The sequence below is a fragment of the Colobus angolensis genome, unplaced genomic scaffold (assembly GCF_000951035.1).
Source record: "Colobus angolensis palliatus isolate OR3802 unplaced genomic scaffold, Cang.pa_1.0 Scaffold316, whole genome shotgun sequence".
In the NCBI taxonomy this organism is placed as follows: Eukaryota; Metazoa; Chordata; class Mammalia; order Primates; family Cercopithecidae; genus Colobus; species Colobus angolensis.
In genome coordinates this window covers 1,602,930-1,616,893 of record NW_012116444.1, presented here as the reverse complement: position 1 = coordinate 1,616,893, position 13,964 = coordinate 1,602,930, and the positions used below count along the sequence as shown (strand labels likewise).

At 44.7% G+C, this 13,964-nt stretch overlaps 1 protein-coding gene across 2 annotated transcripts in view; it reads right to left on the bottom strand.

The window, feature by feature from the left end:
* Positions 1–13,964, bottom strand: part of PIK3AP1 (phosphoinositide-3-kinase adaptor protein 1) — a 127,672-nt gene that overhangs the window by 36,260 nt on the left and 77,448 nt on the right. The gene's annotated exons all lie outside the window — the stretch shown is intronic.

Genomic DNA, 13,964 nt, shown 5'->3' with positions numbered 1-13,964 from the left:
GGTGCAGGCCTATAGTCCCATCTATTCAGGAGGCTCAGGTGGGAGAATTGCTTGAACCCAAGAGATCTGGCTGCAGTGAGCTAGGATCATGCCACTGCACTGCAGCCTGGGTGACACAGTGAAACCCTGTCTCAAAATAATAAAAAGAAAACAAAAGAAAAATGGGAAGGAACACATATTCTACAGGTGTGTGCCCTGCTAAGAGCAGGACCCTCCTCTACCTGACCAAGACTATATTGCCTTCCTTCTTCTCAATTCTTACCCCAATCTCTACTCCCACCTGCCTGACCCTGACCCCAGTTAATTTTTGAAACTCCAGTTTGAAACTCATCATTAACCCAACAATGAAGCACCAAGGAACTTACCCCCAAGGGAAGACATGCTTGGGTCAGAAACTTGTAAAGATGAGGGGAGGGAGAAACTCCACAGACCTGTGATCCAGCTTTATACTGCCCAATGCTGAACCCTCTAGGAAACCATACCTGTCTCAGGCCCCAGCATCTCCAGGAACCTTCTCTAGTGTATAGCAACCTCAGGACCATTCTAATCACTAATCACCAAATCTCCCAGGCTGATAATATCAGAGCGCAAACCTCACACACACAATCTGTCAACCCTGTTGACAGAGTGGTAAAAGCCTCACGCAATGGTCCAGCTATTTTCACTAACAACGTTCAATTTCAGAGAGTTGATTTGCATATCAGAGACGTAGGTGCGAAACTGAAGGAGCTATAAAGAGAATTTAGGGAAATAAAACGTGGAAGAAAATAGTAGAAGCAAGAGCAGTCCTGGCTGGTCCTGGCATGCTCATATATATGGATGCAGGCTTCCACTCTGGGTACTATAACCCCTTTCCTAATGTGCTCATTTTGGGAGAAGTTAAAGAAAGAACTTAAAAAGAGAAAAGAACAAGCCAGGTGCGGTGGCTCATGCCTGTAATCCCAGCAATTTGGGAGGCCAAGGCAGGTGGATTGCTTGAGGTCAGGTTCGAGACCAGCCTGGCCAACATGGCGAAACCCCGTCTCTACTAAAATACAAAAATTAGCTGGGCATGGTGGCGCGTGCCTGTACTCCCAGCTACTCAGGAGGATGAGGCAGGAGAATAGCTTGAACCCGGGTGGCAGAGGTTGCAGTGAGCCGGGATTACACTACTACACTCCAGCCTGGGTGACAGAGCAAGACTCCGTCTCAAAAAACAAACAAACAAAAAAGAGAAAAGAAAAAAGAAAAGAACAGAAAAAAATGTGCACCCGTAATGAGACTTAAGAATATCATGACTCCTTCCACCAAGAAGGACATCATTTCTATAGCATGCTTGCCAAAAATTCATAACCTCAGCCCAATTATAGAAAACATCAGACAAATTCAAACTGAAGGGCATTATACAAAATAACTGATCAGTGCTCTTCAAAAGTATCCAGACAAGGAAAGACTGAGGAACTGTTACAAGCTGAAGGAGACTGAGAAGAAATAACTAAATGCATTATAAGATCCTAGAAAGGATCCTGGAACAGAAAAAGAATATCAGCGGCACAACTAGAGAAAAGTGAACAAGGTCTGTAATTCAGTTAGAAGTATTGTGCCAATGTAACTTCTTGGCTTTGGTAATTGTACTATGGTTATGTAAGATGTTAGTATTAAGGGAGCCTGAGTGAAAGGTACGCAAGAACTCTGATGTTTTTGCAACTTTTCTCTCTAAAAGTAGTTCAAAATAAATTTTTTTTACAGAAAGGAGAGGAGGGACCACTATAGCAAAACTAAATAATCATAGCTCCTGGGGATGACCCCATGATCGTCCTTCCTGTCTGCTTACACTATCAAGCTAAGTACCTTCCAATGACACTGTGGAGCACGTGTGTGGATGCAATGATCGAGGTGGTGCGAAATGAATCACTTGTGAAAAACAAATATTTTTACTTTATAGTCACACCTTAACTGGTGGTTAAGAGCATGATTTTGGAAGCAACAATGTAGGTGGTTAAATGTCAGCTCTGTGACTTGGTAGAGTTCTTCGGCCTCCTTGAGCCTCCCTGAGAGTGTCTCACAGGATGATGAGAAGCATGGGCATTAGGATCGAAATGCATAGGTTCCAATTGTGTTTTTCCCACTTCTGGCTGTATTGACTACACACCCACCAGTCCAACACCAACCAGTCTTTTTAGGTTCAAACAAACATTCAGACTCACAAGATGACTCTGGGACATGCTTGGCACCAGTTCACTCAGAAAGATACAGGACACAAGCTAGCAGGGCAGTGATGAGAGCTGGTCTTCCTTTGAGCCAGTCCTTGCACCTGACCAGCAGCTCAGATGCAAAGAGACAAGATCCATAGCAGGCCGCAATGGTGAAAAACCTCATGTCCTCATGTCCTACAAGAACAATTTCTCTCATAGCAACTCCAGAGGCACAGCTTCCAGGGTCTGCATGAGAGATATGCCACAGTCAATGCCCTCAGGAAAGCCCAAAGAACGGTGTCCCTTTGAAGTATTTCTAGTTCCTGTACAGATCCTCCCAGTTCCAGATGCAATTTACCAAACAGGAGCCATTTTTATTGTAGGCAATGTTGCCTGGAAACATAGTTGACATTGGCTCTTATCAGGTTACCGGGGTAACAAAGCTAGGAAGTCAACTGAAGGTCAAAATCTTATGCAGAAAGGGAAATGATAGCTATTATATTTTCTCTTTGCCCATAATTATCTTGGGCCAAGTTTTAAAAATTCCTCTCAGCTTCTCTCTCTTCTTGTCTGTAAAATGGTGATAATAATAGTATGTATCTCACAGGTTTGTCGTGAGTATTAAATTAGGAGCTTGCCAACTGCTTAGCACAGTATCTAGCACACAGGAAGTGCTAACGGAATGCTAGCTACTATTATTACTATTACTATTATTTTTATTATTAAATTCTATACCCAGGCTAATGTCCTAAACAGAGAAAATTCAAAAAAGAGGATTCAATTTACACTTCTTTCAACAGGACCTTTATTTGTTTGAACCCAAGTTTTCTGTCTTCAAAGTAATGAATGCTTATGAGTTCATTGTAATATTTGAATTTCCACACATATTCTCAAATACTTCATTATTATATTTAGCCTAGTAAAAACTATGCCTACTCAATATATTTATATTTGAATATACCTAAAGCACGGGAGAAATCTTCAGACAACAAACATCAATTCTTTACAATAGAGTTATTTATGGAAATCTGACTCACAGACAAGGCTGGCCAGGTGCATTTCCTTTATCATGGCTTCTGGACACTAAGGACTGGCTTGACAGAGCCAGCAGGTGTCTTCCCTCCTTGGTGAAGGGTCTGCCACTGCGGTCCAGACCAGACTTGGAGCTCCCATGCCCATTTGCCTTACACTTCCCTGACACTTCCCTGACACCTATCACACTCTTTATTAGCGGCCCAGCAGTGAACACCAAGGGGCAATTCCTGCAGCTCTTTCACCCCTGCTGGCACCACTCCATGCCACCAGGACCATAGGGACAGGCCAACCTTCAGGACAGAGCCTAAAGCCAGAGGATCTGAGGTATGGCTGGAAGAACATGATGGGGGCAAAGGTGCAGGGAGGAGAGACAGGGTGGTCTGCAGACACAGGGAAGACCCGAAGTCAGGAGTAAAGGCACTGACGAGGGCTAGAGCCAATTGAACAGATTACATGCAGGGGACAAACTTAAGTCAGAGAAAGGCAGCAGCTGAAACCAGGCAATTAATAGAGACCCAGGTGCTGGCCACTGAGCAACCAGTGCAGGTCGGCATCATGATCAGAAGCATGTACTTTGATATCTTGGAGACCTGGGTTCAAGCCCTGGTTCTGACTCTTCCTAGCTCTGTGTCCTTGGGCAGTCACCTGACATGGCTAAGTTTCTATATCTCCATCTGTAAAGTGAGGATAAGTAACAGTACCTACCTCATATGATGATCATTCAGGCCAAAGGAGACAATGCTTATAAAATGCTTACTAATAGTGCCTGGCACTAAATTTTCGTTGTTACCATTATTATTATATTGAGGCAACTTAGTTGGCATATCAGTTTTCTATGGCTGCTATGACAAATTACCATTTAAAACAACGTAAATTTGTTATCTTATAGTTCTGTGGCTCAAAAGTCTGAAATAGGTCTCACCGGGTCAAAGTGAAGGTTTTGTCAGGGCTGCATTCCTTTCTGGAAGCTATAGAGGAGGATCTGTCTCCTTGTCCTTTCCAAACTCTAGAGGCCACCTGCATTCCTTAGCACTAGGCCGTCTTCTGCCATCTTCAAGCCCAACAATGTTGGGCAGAAAGCTTAGCTGAACTAAGTCCTCTCCTTGATGCCCTCTGTCTGGTCTGTTTTCTGACACCCTCTTCCATTTTTAAGGACCTTTTTGATTATATTGGGCTCACCAAGGTGATCCAGGATATTCTTCATATCTTGAAGTCAGCTGATTAGCAACCTTGATGCTGTCTGCAATCTTAATTCTCCTTTGCCATGTAACTTAGCATATTTACAGATTCAGGGGAATTATTCTGCCCCCCAAGATAGGCCCAAGTATCAGGCATAGTCATTCTGCCATGAATTGCCTTCCCATACTGGGTCAGCGAAGGGAAGAGAGGACAGGAATTAGGGCACACTCAAGTGAGTCCATCATGTTTACACACAAACTAGACAGCCTTGCTCTGACGTAGACATTATTCAGTCTCTAGATGTGCACTGCCTTAAATGAAGTTACCTAAAAATGATTTTTCCATTTATATTATAAAGAAAATGATATATATATTTTTCTGAGACGGAGTCTTGCCCTGTCACCCAAGCTGGAGGGCAGTGGTGTGATCTTGGCTCACTGCAAGCTCCGCTTCTCGGGTTCACGCCATTCTCCTGCCTCAGCTTCCTGAGTAGCTGCGACTACAGGCACCCACCACCACGCCTGGCTAATTTTTTGTATTTCTAGATTAGAGATGGGGGTTCACCGCATTAGCCAGGATGGTCTCGATCTCCAGACATCGTGATCTGCCCGCCTCAGCCTCCCAAAGTGCTGGGATTACAGGTGTGAGCCACCGTGTCCGGACAAGAAAATGATTTTTTAAAATCTTTAGTTGAACATAAATATCTTTGTACACCAGGAACAGCAGTTACCATACACGGGCCTTCATGTCCCTATTCCATTTTCATGGCAAAATCACTAACCAATCATAGCATTCTTTCTGTCCTACTCAACACAGCACCCAGGCACTCAATACTGGCCAACTGGGGCCAGTATTTATTAAAGGTGTGGTAGCTCATGCCTGTAATCCCAGCACTTTGGGAGGCCTAGACGGGAGGATCACCTGAGGTCAGGAGTTCAAGACTAGCCTGGCCAACACGGCAAAACCGTGTCTCTACTAAAAATACAAAAATTAGCTGGGTGTGATGGCAGGTACTTGTGATCCCAGCTACTTGGGAGGCTGAGGCAGGAGAATGGCATGAACCCAGAAGGCGGAGCTTGCAGTGAGCTGAGATCTGGCCACTGCACTCCAGCCTGGGCGACAGAGCTCCGTCTCAAAAAATAAAATAAAATAAAATAAAATAAAATGCTCTTTTCCACACCTAATTAGGCACTAAGTCCTGATAGTAGCAGATATTACCTTTGTAATACCACATTTTTTTAAAGGTACCTGGTTGTCTGGGGTTAATGAGTGATAAAACCCTCTCAGGCTCTAAATATGACAACCCCACATGTACACACAACCTGGGCATACAGTGAACTACACAGAATATTCTGTAAGTGAAGGGAGTCTGTTTCTAGACAAAGAGCATTTTGGGAGGGAAATCAGAACAAATCCCTGCATTCCTGGATGTTCAGGGTTTGTACTTCAGATCCTAAGCACTTATACTTCATGACTTGCAAATTAAAAATAAACCAAAATGCACTGAAACCTATTGGTCTGAGGAGAAAGTGCAAAGTTCTTCTATTTCAGCAAAGAAAAACAACAACAGTGACAAGGAGACTCTGGGGCCACAGCCTCCTACTGGAAAAGCCAGCTATAGAGTCACACTGCATGTATTTAAGGAGTCAGTCAGAAAGAACCCACTCCTGGAATGCAAGAAGCCTGAACAGATGAGAGAACACCCAGGCAGGCACTTAATTAAAGAATGAATCAAGGGCAATGGTGAATTCTCAAAGACACCCATATGATACTCCTCGTGGGACACAGACCACATAGCTGCAGTGGAAACTCCATCCAGATTATATGCTGTTAATTTAACAGAAAGCCAAGTGAGTATTTAATACAGTGAAATGTCAGCTACTGAAAGACTATTCTTCTAGAAGGCTTTCAAACCCTGAAAGGAGGCCAAAAGAATTTTTTTTCACCAGCAAGAATCTTTTGTGGTTAAAAAGAGAGCCTTAGAGCAAGGAGCACTATAGTCAAACATTTGAAGATAACCTGGAACCTAATAGGTCAGTTCTTCCCCAGCAAGAATCTTTTGTGGTTAAAAAGAGAGCCTTAGAGCAAGGAGCACTATAGTCAAACATTTGAAGATAACCTGGAACCTAATGGGTCAGTTTGCCCCCAGGTAGAATGGTTTGACTGACCATGCCAATAAAAAAGTCCAGCTTTTCTGTACCGTAAAGAAGTAATGGGATGGAAGAAAGAGGGAGAAGGAGAGATGGGAGAGATATGCAATCACACACACACACACACACACACACACACACACACACACTCTCACACACACACACTCTGTGAGAGTTAATTTATTTTATTTTTTGAGACAAGGTCCCGCTCTGTCACCGAGGCTAGAGTGCAGAGGCACAATCATGGCCCACTGCAGCCTCAATTTCCCAGGTGATCCTCCCACCTGAGCCTCCTAACTACAGGCATGCACCACCATGCCAGGCTAACTAAAAAAAAAAATTTTTTTTTAAATGGGTTTTCACCATATTGCCCAGGCTGATCTTGAACTCCTGTACTCAAGCTATCTGCCCACTTTGGCCTCCCAAAGTGCTGAGATTACAGGCATGAGCCACCATGTCTGGCCTGTGATGGTCAATTTTAGGTGTCAACTCAACTGTATTAGGGAATACCTAGAGTGAGGGTGTTTCCAGGAGAGGAGCATGTGAGTAGAAAAGATCCACCCTCAATGTAGGTGGGCATCATCTAATCAGCTCAGGGCCCTAATGGAGCCAAAACAGACAAAAAGTGAACTGGTCTCTCCCCAGGGGCTGGCATACACTGCCATACACTCTTCTTCTCTGGGTTGGACATCAGGACTCCAGGCTCTCCACCCTTTGGACTACAGGACATACACTAGCTGCTCTCCCCTCAGGTTCTCAGGCTTTCACGCTGAGACTGAGAGTTACATAAGCAGCTTCCTGGTTCTGAGGCCTTTGGGCTACGTACTTTGGACTTCTGGGTTGATGCTGGAACGAGTTAAGACTTTTTTGGGTGGAAATGAATGAACGTATTTGGCATGTGAGAAGGACATGAATTTTGGAGGCTAGGAGCAGAGTGCTGATTTGAATGTGTACCCCAAAATTTCATGTGTTGCAAACTTAATCCCTCCATCCTCATTAATGGATTAATGTGGCTATCGTGAGAGTGGATTTGTTATCACAGGAGTAACTTTGTTATAAAAGCAGGACCCCTCTGGCTCTCCTACTGTTGTCCTTTTGCCATGTGAATACTTTCCACAATGTTATGATGCACAAGATGCCAGAACCATGCTCTTGGACTTCCCAGCCTCTAGAATTGTGAGCTAAATAAACTTATTTTCTTTACAAATTACCCAGTTCATGGTGTTCTGTTATAGCAACAGAAAACAGACTAAGACACACACACACACACACACGAGAATAGCAGTGTAAAGTTAGAGGGCTAATGAGTGATGGCTGACATTGGCAATGAAGAAAGGACTGAGGATAAATAGTTTAGGAGAAGCTGCAAACAAGTTCTGTGGTTTTCTTATGCATACAAATGCCTCAATACAGTACCCCCGGCAAGCACAAAGACCCTCTGCCATGCAGGAGTGAGTCTATGGGATGCATTTGTGGTGCTGTGCAGTGAGTCCCATGTGGTAGCCCACCTGAACACAGCCCTACCTGCATTCTCAAAGCAGTGTCCTTTTCCTCCATAGCACTGTCACAGTTTGTGGTAATATATTCAGTTATGTGGTGTTTTTGTTTAACATCCAGCTCTCTCACTAGAATGTAAGCTTTGAAAGACAAGTTTCATGCCATCTTGTTTAATCACTCATCATCACCTAGCACAGCGTGATTTAAACACAAGAGGTTTGATAAATATTTGTTGAATGAATGAATGAACAAACTAATAAAGAAAAAACAAACGAACACATGAATATGAAGGCATTTGGGCTTTGTGAAGGAATCTGGGCATTTCCCAAGCTGAGAAAAGAGAAAGGCAATTTAGGCAGAAGGAAGAATCAAGTGCATGGGAACGTGAAAGAAAAGGCAGCTTGTAGTGACCAATGGAGTTACTGCCACCCTGAGATGTCCCATACTCGGGGACACCTAACAGATGTCTCAGTACCACCTGGAATACTGACACACTATTCCACCCACAAAGTCGAGAATTACATCTTATTTTCTGGTAGCTCAAATTCAAGAAATCGTTGAACACCTGTTGTGTACAGCACTGGGATGGGCACTGTGGATGATACAAAGCTGTAAGACATGCTTACTATCAAGGCCAGGAGAGGATAACCAGAGAAGCCTGTATATAACTAGAGCCCCAGGGGATGTGTGCGCAGTGTCCCAAGGAAAGCGTGACCTGCAAGCTGTGCAGGTTCAGAGGGGAGCAAGGTTGCTGCTGGCGATGGGGATTTTATCTTTTTAAAACATTCAATCCAGCATGCTTTCACTAAGTCCCTATGTCCCCAACATAGTTCGTGTATTTATGGAGGAGCAAAAAGCAACAGGAAGTCAGGAGGTACATTGAGCTCATCTCCCTGCTCCCCAGTAGGTTCTGTCCTTGCAGGTGAGAATTCATGCTGTGCACCCAGGCCCACGGGCCTTGAGGCATCTCTTGGCTCTACTCACCAGAATCCTCCCAAAAGGGATGGCAGGAGGATGACAGAGCCTCAGCAGTCACAGGGAGGGAGGCTCCTGAGAGAAAAGGATGCAGAGAGGAAAGACAGTATGTTTCATAAGCAAACCAGTAATTAGTCATTTTGCATACAAATCATCCTTCAGTTGGTTTCAGGGCTGGGCTGTGAGGTTCTTTACAGTCCCCAAGTGTGCCCCCAGCTCAGACAGAACCCAGCTGGCAGAGAGGGGCTGTAATCAGAGAGATCAGGTAAAGAAAACACTGCAGGAAATGATCTGTTACAAAGATGCCAGTTACCAAGGAGGTTGCTAAGGGAAGCTGGCAAGTTAGCTAGAGCTAAGTCAGCTCTCCACTACATAAACACTTGAGCTACAGAACCATGAGGTAGGGATCAGGGGTTCAGAAGAAAAGTTCAGTGCAGGGGTAACATGAAGCAGAACAGTCCTCTGGGATTGATTAGTGAGTCTGCAGTTTCTAACGGCAAGATGATAATACCTTTCTCCGTTCGTTCCTTTCGCTTTGTGGAAGAAAAATGAGGCTCTCAGGTATTGAAGCAAAGCTACAACCCACAAAGCAGATTACCTTGGAAACAGACTGGACAAGGGCCTCCCAGAACTGGCTCCCAAGGCCATTCTACCCAGAGCCTCAGAGAGGTGACCAGTCACTGGGCAAGCTTTCAACACAAAATTAATCACCTAGGTCCAGTGACCACCAGGACTTACCACATCATTCCCCAAGGTAAGGGCAGGGGACGAAGAACTAAGACAGAAAAAGATGAGGAGATAGTGAAAACACCCACGGACATTTGCCTTGAGTTTTATTTAATGTTTGCATAAGCTTGTCCTCAATAAAGACATTTTATCTCTTACATAATAAGGTGTGGAAGTTGATGCTTTAAATGTGTGCGGTCTTTTTTTTTTTTTTTTTTTTTTGAGACAGGGTCCCATTTTGTTAGCAGGCTGGAATGCAGTGGCGCAGTCATGGCTCACTGCAGCCTTGAATGCCCAGGCTCAAGCCATTCTCCCACCAGAGCCTCCTGAGGAGCTGGGACCACAGGCATGTGCCACCACGCCCAGCTAATTTTTTAAAATTTTTTTGCAGAAACGAGGTCTTACTATGCTGCCCAGGCTGGTCTCAAATTCCTGGGTTCAAGCAATCCTCCCACCTCAGCCTCCCAAAATGCTGGGATTACAGGTATGAGCCACCATGCCCGACTGATCTGTGGGGCCTTGATCAAAAAATTCTCAAGAGAATTGGGAGCAAAGTTGAAGGTTTGATAACAAAGACACGTAGTTACCACCTGGTGGCAGCATATCTAAACTAAAAACTTGTGAGTGTGATGTGTGTGCCTGTGTGTGTGTACACCCACGCAAGCAAGTTCAGGGGAAGGAGAGATTGGAGCAGAATTGTACGATCTCATGGTCAGAACCCAACACCTCTCTCCAGCCCCATTTCAATGAACACTGGGAGCTTCCCCTATAACCTTCCAACTCAGGTGGTTGTCTTGGATTCTCTTTGGAGAAGCAACCTCATTACCACCCCTTTCCCAAACTCACGTCAGAAAGCTATGTCCCAACAACAGTTAGGTGATCTCCAAAGCAGTGGTCTGAAACCGGCCTAAAGCCTGCCACCCTATAATGTTTGTCCTGTGAGCGAATCAATGAGTGAGTGAGTGAGTGAATGAACACAGCCTGATTTCCTTAATATGGTTATTTTCAGCCTCTAGGGTTACCACAGTCAATGGTGGGGCACTGATAAACGTGGCAATCTAGACATTTAGAAATAGCTCCTGTATAAGTGTCCATCTCAGGGCTGACAAATGCAGACCCTAGAGGGGCAGGCCAGGAGAGCCCTATATTCCAGTGGGACAGCAGACAGATTTGCCTCCTGGGAATTCGAAGACACAGATTCCTGATCCAGTCCTCCCTTGATGGGACTTAGGTAAGTTACTAAATCTTGGAGCCTTAGTTTTCTTTCCTGTGAAACGGAGATCATCCTATGCACTAAACCCTAGGATGGTCAGGTGAGATCACGGAGATACAGGCAGTTCGTGGGCTTTGAAAGGGCTGCCAGATGTTCCAAGTTATTACTCTGCTGGCGGGTGCTGTAAATACGCATTTTAGATTTAGCAGTTTGTCCTTTATCCTACTTCTTTATGAATTAAGCTACCTTGTCACCTACTGAGCCACCCTTAGGAAAATGAATTATTTCTCCCCAGGTCCAAGTTGCTGCTGCTTCGGAGCCAGGAGGTAAGCGATCATTCTCAAGCTTAAACTTGACAGCCACAGGGACAGAAACACAAACCAAACCATGTCTAGAGTCAGAAAATTCAGAGTTCATTTAATCGGGGAAATGAAAAATGTGGGCCAGTCACGGTGGCTCGTGCCTGTAATCCCAGCACTTTGGTTTGGGAGGCCAAAGCAGACGGATTGCTTGAGCTCACAAGTTCAAGACCAGCCTGGGTAATATCACAAAATCCCATCTATATGAAAAATACAAAAAATTAACTGGGCATGGTGGTTCATGCCTGTAGTCCCAGTAACTCAGGAGGCTTAAGTGGGAGGATGGCTTGAGCCAGGAGGCAGTGGTTACAGAGAGCTGGGATTGCTGGGATTGTACCACTGCACTCTAGCCTGAGCAATAGAGCCAGACTTGTCTCAAAAAAAAAAAGAAGGAAGGCAGGCAGGAAGGAAGGAAGGAAAAAGAAAAATGCGGTGAGTTTCCTTTTCCTATGCAAAAAGCAGCCAAATTTGACAGCCTGCCTCCCCCACTGGTAGCCTCCTTCCAGCTCCATGGCATCCAGAAGCCCTCTGGCCCGGGTGACTTTACAAGTTGCCAGTTGGCTACAAACCAGGCTAGCTCCACAGCGCACTGCTGCCTTGGGAAGCCCTGGTAAACCTCACCGATCCTGCTGTGAGGGGCCCAGCAGACCAGGAATACTGGGAGAGACACCTTTGGCATTCCCTGCAGGTTTCCAGTGCTGTGGTGGGAGCATGGCATGTGTTAGAATATCCAGGGGGACAACAAGTGTAAGACTCTGTCAACACTAAACTGCCAATAAAGTAGGGCTTTCTTTAATTGTCCAGTAGTTTCATAGCAAAGACACAGGGCAGAAAGGATGATGCAGTCTCCAGATTCAAGTGGGTACTGGTGGTTCTCCAAGTGTTCTTTTGTGAGTGAGTGAGTCCCTATTCCACAATGGAAAGGACTGGGTCCTACCCACTTCCCCACCTGTATCTCCAACAACCAGAAGACATCAGTAACTGAAATGTACTAGACGCTCCAGAAATGCTTACGGGGTATATGGATAGGATGATGGGCAAGGCTAGGGGGCGCCAGAGGCTGCTTTGTTATCCAATATCTGGAGTTGCAGATAGGGGAAGAAAGGCTATAGAGGCTAGATGGTTTTTCCAAAAGGAACCACGACTAAAATGCGTGGTGTTGGATAACAATTTCTGCCACAGTATACAGAATATGGTCCTAATGACAGAGAAATCTGGATTCAAATCTGGGCTCTATCACTGATTGGCTGTGATACTTTGGGAATGTTCAGTCCCTCTGTGCCTCTGTTTCCCCATTTGTAAAGTGCAGGTAAGAAAAGCATCCTAGTGGGGTAGCTTTCGGACTTCAGTGAGATCAAGGGTGTGGATGGTAGTGATGGTGCTTTCTCTCCCCACATCCATGCCAAGGCACAGTTCATTTGGGAAGAGCTTCCACCAGCACTTCCAAGCCTCCCAGTTAGGTGCTGGAGGAGAGCTTTTACTGCTCTTTCCCCTAAAGGAGCACCCAATCTAATTGACAAACACCTAAACAACCACTGGACCACATCTTGCAGGTTCTGGGATCAGTGTCAAAGGCTTGCTGGCATCAGAGACTGCCTCTGGCCCTCTGACCAACCTACGCCTTCTCTCCAAGGCACCCTGTTGGCACCTGCTCTTCTGTGAGTTCATGGATGGGAAAGTCAGGCCCGCCTCTCTGTGGGCCCAGGGCCCTACTGTCTTCTTTTCAGGCTGAAGGCTTGTAATACTCAATCAAGCCCATTCTAGAAACTCCCCCATCCATAACGCTGATACCTTGGTGGATACTTCTCTTTCTTGAATCTATTAATGAAACCCATAGGGAAGGAGGGCTAAGTCTCCGGTGGTGCCTCCGCATGCTTAGCATTTGATAGCGAATGATGGTAACACATGAATAAGCCTCTTAGAGGGCCTGCTGTGTGGGTCTCCTGCTTCAACTCCAGTATGTGCGTGGAGATCACATCCACTGTTACCTAGATCAGTGGTTCTCAAGGGTGGTGGCACTGCCCCCCGGGACCGTTTGGAAAATCTATGAGGGTGTTTTGGGTGGTCACCAAGGAGATGGGATTTAGTAAAAGGGGGAAGGACCCTAGACATCCTGCCATGTGTGGGACAGCCCTGCCCATTGAAGAGGTGTTTCATGTCCCTCGTGACTTTCAAATATTCCCCTAGACATACATGTAAGTTTTAAAAAGCACTTATGATACATATTTATACCTTTATGTATATTTCTGCATATCTGTGTATCTGTACATGTATGTGTGTATTTTTAAATTTAATGTCAGCAGATACAAGCAAAAATATAAACAAATATACCTATCATTTTATTACTAATTATTACTAATGCCATATTGGCTGGGAGTCACAAGTCACATAACTTCTTTCAACTCAGTTATACATTCCTATTTTGTTTTGAGTTTAGGTGCTGGAGGGGAACTTTTACTGCTCATTCACTTTTGTCAAAATGTATTATTTTGCATTGGAAAAAACAAGATAATAAAATATGGGCAAAGTTTGTAAACTGTTTACAAGAAAAATTATGATCCTGAAGAATATTTTGAAAATAAGTTTACTATATATTAATGCAATAAAATCAAATTACCCCTCACCCCCCAAAAAATCTGCTTATTATTTTCTGAGC